Source organism: Artemia franciscana, chromosome 5 (genome assembly GCF_032884065.1).
Source record: "Artemia franciscana chromosome 5, ASM3288406v1, whole genome shotgun sequence".
Classification (NCBI taxonomy): Eukaryota; Metazoa; Arthropoda; class Branchiopoda; order Anostraca; family Artemiidae; genus Artemia; species Artemia franciscana.
The window spans coordinates 34,711,381-34,717,895 of NC_088867.1; positions in this window are offsets into that span (position 1 = coordinate 34,711,381).

Consider the following 6,515-nt stretch of genomic DNA (forward strand, 5'->3'; position numbering starts at 1 on the left):
AAAAAACTACCATACATTAAATAAAAAACAAGTTTTTTCAACTGCCTATTCTATGTTTGTTTCTTATGATTGTTGATTAATTTCTGTTCACTAAGGATTTTTGTTTATTGTTTAATAGTAATTTCTGGATGTTTTATGTTTGAATTATTGAAGAAATTTATTTTATCTGGTCTTAAAATTATTTTAAGACCAAATTCGATTGGTTTAATTTGTAATCTTGTGACGAAAGGATTATTATATTTGGATAGAGTATCAAAAAATGAATCGAATAATGTGTTTTTGGTTATTTGTTTGTGGACCATTACCGTCTAATAGCCTTTGGTGTAATTTCAAACTTCAATACAGGTTCATTTTAATTAAAAATTTTATATATAGAGGTGGTTAGGTTAGGTTAAGTTACATATTTGATATAATGCACCCCCCCCCTCCCCTAGTATTCAAATATATTGCCCAAACTTTTGATAAAGCTAATGAAATAAAACAAAATATGACGAAAATGTTCAGTCTTTGTCAAATCCCGAATCTTCATTTCAAAATCCATGTTCAGACGCTATCTTCTATCACTATGCGTAGAAAACTAAGTTGAGTTTAGTCTTTGTAGCTATGAAACCAGATTTTCTCATGAAATATACCTGAATCGTAACATCCAATGCCCAAAGACTACGTTTTACAAATACGCCCGCCAATTATGATTTTTAGGTTTACTTAATAAATTATAATAATTTCCAAATAGTTGGGAGGGGGTTAATAACTGCCCTCGTGCATCTCCTGAATGACACTTATACCCAAATACCCAACGCCCAAAGATTACGTTGTACAAATATGCTATGGCCACGCAATCAAACAATTCTCTGTAACGAACTGTAAGTAGGGAGCGGCATGGCTCAATAGTGACCGAAATTCTAAAAGCGGAATTTTTATATCAATAAATACGTCAAAGTAATAGCTTAATATGCTGATTCCAAATAAAAATGATCCATTAAGATTAGTGTTATCCATAAAAGGATAGGAGCCTGAGAAAATTTGCCTGTTTTCTTTTTTAATAAGGGAGAAAACACCCCCTACAAGTCAAGAAATGCTCATGAAAATTTCACCATCAGATTCAACGTATCATAGAACCCTGTTGAAGAAGTTTCAGGGTCCTATCTGAAAAATCTGGATTTTCTTTGTCAGAAGAAAGATCACAGATGCGTGTTTATTTGTTGTTGTTTTTTCCCACATGGTTGATTCTATTGAACCAATAGGCCTTGACAAAGGGCTCATTTGAACAGACGTTGGAAATTCTAGTTCCCTTTTTATGTGACTAAAAAGATCAGAGGACAACTTACCCTCCTCTCACGCTCCTTTTCCCCAAAAATTATCCAATCAAAATTTTGAGATAGCCAGTTTGTTTAGCAAAGTTGAAAAGTCCGAAAAATTATGCCTTTAGAGATAACACGACCCCAACCAGCCCCAGGGGATAGGTCTTTAAGTGAGAACACTTGCCCATTGTTTAGGTATAGTATTTGTTGTTGGGGACGGGCTTCCAAGGGGATTAATTTTCTCGTGAAGGGAAATTTCTGGGGTGAATTTTCCAAGAAAAATTTGGGGATATTCGACAGAATTCCTCCACAAAATTCTATTTATTTGTCTTACTCTGTCTTTGCCTATTTACTTTGCATGTGGAGATGTTCTGAAGGAATTACCCGAGGGAAATTTTCGACGTGTTTGGATTTCCAGAAAATAATTTCCACGATAGGGGAATTTCTGGAGTGATCGGAAAAACGATTAGAACTTAGTATTTTTCAAATGAAAGGACAGTAAGGAGAATTTTTCAGGCTTAATTTTCAATAGAAAATTTTGCAAAGGAAGGGGGATTTTCAATGAGTATGGAATTGCCAGGAAGAAACTGTAAGGGGAAGGGGGTGTATTTTACGTGGGGAAACTTTTTGAGGAGGAGTTTCCTGTGAAGGGAGGAATTCTTCACGGAGAGTGAGGCAGATTCAGCGGCCTTATTTGAAAAATGATCAGAAAATAAATTAGAAAAAAAAATTTTCCGCTGAAAGTAAGGAGCAATATTAAAACTACAAAGTAACAGAGATTTTTCCACATATGAAGGGATTACCCCCCCCCCCTCCTCAATACCTTCCTCTTTTCGCTAAACTTCGACTGTTTGTCCCAATTTTTTAGTAACAACTCCTTAAACACAAAGGCCGTTTAATTAGAATAAGAATCTTTTTAAAACTGCTACAAACTTTAGTTTCAAGAGTAAGGTATTGAGGAGGAGGGCAGCACTCATATGCAGAATAATATCGGTTTGTTTAGATTTTTAGTGTCGCTCCTTCCTTTACCTTGAAAAAAAAAATATTTTTATTCATTTAATACCTTAGAGTTATATTTATGTAACGCTAAGGTATTATAAATTTAATACCTTTTATTTTGTCCATTATAAACTTTTAAGGTTTTGTGTGATCAAAATATTTAAAATTGACTGGCCTGTCTTGCATTAAATTTTAGGGCTCGGATGAGAGATACAAAACAACGATCGAAACTTGAAAGTAGACATCTACTTTCCCACGAATCCTAGAAAATCCATTTAACTTCCCCTTTTTGTTCCAAAGTTTGACATATCAAACAGTTCGTGGTAACGAACTGTAGTAAGGAGCGACCCGGCTCAATAGTAACCAAAACTCTAAAAAATTGAATTTTGATACCAATAGCTACATCAAAAGAATCGCATTTTAATGCTGATTTTAAATATATAAGTTTCATCAAGTTTAGTCCTACCATCAAAAGTTACGACCCTGAGAATATTTGCGTTATTTTAGAAAATAGGGGGAAACACCCCCTAAAAGTCATAGAATCTTAACGAAAATCGAACCATCAGATTCAGCTATCAGAGAACCCTACTGTAGAAGTTTCAAGCTCCTATCTACAAAAATGTGGAATTTTGTATTTTTTGCGAGAAGGCAGATCACGGATGCGTGTTTATTTGTTTGTTTGTTTTTGTTTTGTTTTTTTTGTTGTTTTTTTTTACCCTAGGGGTAATAGTATCGACCTAGAATGTTTCGAGAGGGCTCATTCTAACGGAAATGAAAAGTTTTAGTGCCCTTTTTAAGTGACCAAAGAAATTGGAGGGCACCTAGGCCCCCTCCCACGCTAATTATTTTCCCAAAGTCAACGGATCAAAATTCTGAGATAGCCATTTTATTCAACGTAGTCGAAAAACCTTATAACTAGGTCTTTGGGACGACTTAATCCCCCACAGTCCCCGTGGGAGGGGCTACAAGTTACAAACTTTGACCAGGGCTTACATATAGTAATGGTTATTAGAAAGTGTACAGGCGTTTTCAGGAGGATTTTTTCGTTGCGGGAGGGGTTGAGAAGAGCGGGATATGCTGGGGGAACTTTCCATCAAGGAATTTATCATGGGGGAAGAAAATTTCCATGAAGGGAGCGCAGGATTTACTAGCATTATCTTAAAAAAATCAATGAAAAAATAAATATGAAAAGGTTTTTTCAGCTGGAAGTAAGGAGCAGCATTAAAACTTAAAACGAACAGAAATTATTACCCATATGAGGGGCTCACCTCCTCCTAATACCTCGCTCTTTACGCTAAAGTATTTTTAGTAATTTCAACTATTTATTCTAAGGCTTTTGTGATTCAGGGGTCATTCTTAATGAATTGGGACAAAATTCAAGCTTTAGTGTAAAGAGTGAGGTACTGACGAGGGGGCAAATCCACTCGTATATGTAATGAAAACATGAGAATACAAAAAATCTTTACGTAAGCTAATTTATAAGTTACGCATATCTTTTACTAATAAAAAGATTCGAAAAAAATTAAAAGTTCTAGTTGCCTTTTTAATTAACCAAAAAATCGGAGAGCAACTAGGCTTCCTCTCCCGCTCTTTTTTTCTCAAAATCATTCGATCAAAATTATGAGAAAGCCATTTAGCAAAAAAAAAATAAATATACAAATTTTTTCTCTTCAAATATATATGCATATATATATATATATATATATATATATATATATATATATATATATATATATATATATATATATATATATATATATATATATATCAAATATATTCCTCTGCGGAGAGCCAAAATCAAAATATGCATTGATTCAAAAATGTTCAGAAATTAAATAAGAAAAACAAGTTTTTTTTAACTGAAAGTGAGGAGCGACATTAAAACTTAAAACGAACAGAAATTATTTCGTATATGAAAGGGGCTGCTTCCTCATCAACGCCCCGCTCTTTACGCTAAAGTTTTTAACTGTTTTAAAAAGAAGAGTTGAGAGAAAGAGTCAAACTTTAGCGTAAAGAGCAGGGCGTTGATGAGGAAGCAGCCCCTTTCATATACGAAGTAATTTCTGTTCGTTTTAAGTATTAATGTCGCTCCTTACTTTCAGTTAAAAAAAACTTGTTTTTTTTATTTAATTTCAGTTTTAAAGAAGCTTGAATCAAACTGTAAAGTTCGTTTCTTTTTATTATTTTTAAAATCAGGAAAGGAAAGTCTCTAAAAATGCTATAGCATACCTGCTCGGAAAACGTTAAAAACCTGATAAAAAAATTACAATTTGAATAATTTGACCGCTTTGGGTCCACTTCGTCGTGGTACTCACTTTGATTGATAGTAAATTTACTGGCGCATTGGAACTGTACTTAACTGTCTTTTCAGTCAAATTTCAAAATCAAACCGTTAATTCCCGACATATTTTGACGATATTTAGTCTCCTGGAAGTGTTTGCTGATGAAACCTTTGTCTTTGAGACGGTCAGCAGACAGTGACGCTCATAAATTAATTTTTAAAGCTCCTACTGAAATATAAGAAACCCATAAAGTCATATATTATATGAAAAACACAAAATTTGTCTAAGTTCATTAAAGTTCAGTACCTTTTAAAGGGCAAGGCACAGATTGAGATTTTTTTGGACGGAGGGGGTTATATAAACAGCTTAGAGTAATTTTCAATTGACTGTCTATTTTGGGATCTTATGGTGTTTGGCTCTATTTGGCCAAAATTTTTGTTTTGCAGCAGAAAATTACTATTTGTTGTGGTATGATCTCTTACAAGACCTAAAAAGCACTAGGAATTTTTATTCCAATTCAGTTTAGCCCATTCATAATTACTTACGACCTGTGGCTCGGTATGGCCACCTTGTGCAAAAAAAATAAAACAAAGGTACAACGGTTATACTACTTATGCGAAAATACAATTTTCCTTGATGTATACCAACAATTAAATACTTTTAACTATGACGAGTAAATTTGACCGGTAATGTCAGAATTACTATTTTTCAACATTTATGTCCTATTTTGGCCGAATTTCAGGATTTGCAGTACAAAATGGCACAAAAAGGAAACTTCCTTACTTAAGCATGATATATGTTGCTACTGAAAAGGGGGAACATTTTGAAATGAGCCTCTTTTGATGTTCTACATTCATTGGATTGAGACCTGGAAAAAATAACGGAAAGCAAAGACACGTCAGTGCAGCTTAATACCTGACAGGGGAATCCTGTTTGTGTGGCCTCAATGTGGCTTAAGAGTGGACCTTCCACGAGATTTCCTAATCGAAACCATGACTGCTAACAGTGCTGAATGTGACTTTAAGGAGTTATACCCTTCAAGGAAATTACAGCCTAGTAAACGACACAGCATTTGCACTGGGTTTTGATAAAAGGATAATTAGACTGGGTTTTTGTCTGTTTTGGTGGGCCCTTTTGTGCCGAAAAACCTCTTCCCGATTATGTTATCTATTATGGGCTGCTTCCCCGTAGTAGCATAATATTTGTAGGCATGAATATATAACGAGTGGGAGGTAATAGACTTAAGATTATCCGTTTAAGATTCTGACTCGAGTTGATGGAAGAGAATTGCCAAGTATGGAGAAACGGGTCCTGAATTGCACAAAGCCTTCATTCATCCTGGAGGTACCAGTAATTTTTTGTCGTCCGGTTCTAAGCTGGCTTAAGAGCTTCGTGCAGACTTGAGAAAACTTGCTATTCCCCACCCTGTACTGGTTCTGGGACCATTGCTTTTCCTGTAGCCATTAGAGCTTCAATGATTTAGAGATTATGATAATTGCAATTTAAAATGTTACAATGTTAAAAAACAACAATCATATCTGAATTTTACTGACGAATTGAGACACTTTAAACTGGACTTATTAGGAGTTTCAGAGACTCATATCCCAGGGATAGGGAAAATGGAATCAGGTGATATAAAAGGTATTTGCTCAGGCAGGAAGGATGGGTTGCAGAGGCAGAGAGTAGGGCTCATAGTGAGTAGGAAAGCTGGCAAGTCTTGTTTAGGTTGAATAGGTATTAGTAATAGAAATGCTAGTTGCTCATTTTGTGACTTAAAAGTGCAGGGTATCAGCCATAGTGGAATATACCCCTATAGAACTTACTGATTCAGATAGTGGTGACCCGCCTGGATTTTACTCACAGCTACAGGAGCAAATAGACAGGATCACAGGTCCAAATACGGCATTTTTATTAGGAGACGTTAATGCCGAGG